This window comes from Amphimedon queenslandica, unplaced genomic scaffold (assembly GCF_000090795.2).
Source record: "Amphimedon queenslandica unplaced genomic scaffold, v1.1 AMPQUscaffold_12398, whole genome shotgun sequence".
Taxonomy (NCBI): domain Eukaryota; kingdom Metazoa; phylum Porifera; class Demospongiae; order Haplosclerida; family Niphatidae; genus Amphimedon; species Amphimedon queenslandica.
Genome location: NW_003547365.1, coordinates 1 through 1,538, shown reverse-complemented (window position 1 = coordinate 1,538; position 1,538 = coordinate 1). Strand labels below are relative to the sequence as shown.

General features: G+C 35.0%; 1 long non-coding RNA gene across 1 annotated transcript; it reads right to left on the bottom strand.

The window, feature by feature from the left end:
- Positions 1-381: 381 nt before the first annotated feature.
- On the bottom strand, positions 382-1,246 carry LOC109587895 (uncharacterized). Its single transcript, XR_002187858.1, has 3 exons — positions 637-1,246; positions 527-592; positions 382-480 (listed from the first exon to the last, which is right to left on the bottom strand). It is a non-coding gene; the product is annotated as an uncharacterized LOC109587895 (long non-coding RNA).
- Between the last annotated feature and the right edge of the window lie 292 nt (positions 1,247-1,538).

Genomic DNA, 1,538 nt, shown 5'->3' with positions numbered 1-1,538 from the left:
AAAATTACACAAACAATAATTTGCTATGCATGCATTTCCTGTTAGTTTACTCATTGTGTGATGAGCTTATGGTGAATGTACTTACATTAATACTGATATTCAATGATATTAGTTGACCATCAATTACTGGTACCACTGATACAGGAGGAGTAATGAGAGGAACTGAAAGATACACTGTGAACATATACATGAAGCCGTAGTATGACTAACCTGTTTCATAATAAAAACTGATATTATTAGATAAACCTATTCCAACATCATTAATAGGAGAAACTGATACATTATTTAATATACAAGGATCAGGATTAGTAGCTGATAATATAATACTCTTGTTAGTAGTAGTAACATTCACTAATCCATTGACTATATAGTATCCAGTGATAGGTACATTATCCAGTGTATAAGGAGCTGTCCATGTTAATAATACACTGGATCCATTAATAAAGGTATAATCCAGATTAGCAACACTATCCAATAGACCTAAAAAAGAGACTAATGACACAATTAAACTGATACATTACTATACCTTGTATTGTTAGTGTAGCATTGTTACCAAGGGCGTAGCTAGCATAAGGCTATGGTAGGCTATAGCCTACCCAGAAGTTCAGAAGTCAAAATTGAAGTTTAGTAGTTTACCTATATTGAGTTTCTGCCTTAGTCACTTATGATCAAAGATTATAGAAGTTTAGGGTAGCTGTCTCAACTGGCAGTTACTCACTCAGTCACTTTTGACACAGGCAAACAGAGACAGGAGAAAGAAAAGAAAAACAGCCATTTTAGCACAATTATTATAATTTATTAAGGTGGAGTCTTTACATAATTAACTTAATTAATTAGCTAGCTTAATAAAATTATAAAAAGTTAACTTTAAGTGAAGCCAACACAATGTCAGCTGCAAAGAAACAAAAGCTTTGTCATTTTTTATGCAAAATTTAGTTGAGTATATTAGTAGTCAACCCCCATATAGACTATTTGTACTGAAGATGAGCATGAGGAGATTGAAGATGATAATCTTGTGAATGATGATTTTGTTGATTGTGCTGCTACCTTGAGTCTTGCCTGAGTCCTCATCTGAGTCTGAGTGTGAAGCAGTTGCGAGAACCATAGATATTAGAGTAAAGGAAACTTCATATTGCGAGAATGTGCCCATTTCGTGGCCGTAAAAGTGGGCGTGGCCAAATCGGCGGCGCGCTTCGCGCGCCCTTTTCTACTCGTAGCCTACCCCTTCCTTTTTTTCTCCTTACGCCCTTGCATACAATGATTAAACATGAGTCCATCAATAATAAGGTTACCATAGTAACTAAGTGTAATTAATTTGTGTATTTCTTATTGTCCACTATTTTTGTTACTGTATAGGATATACTAGTGATAATGATTGGTCTACTAGTGTAATACCTCTGGACCAGTATCAAGATCAACTAAGAAGAAGGATACTGAGTGATTGGGAGAATTTAGGATTAAGCAAAGAGGTTCAATTACTCAGAGGGCACCTACAAGAAAGAGAGAGAGAATTCTATAAGGAACAGCTTCAAAGAGAA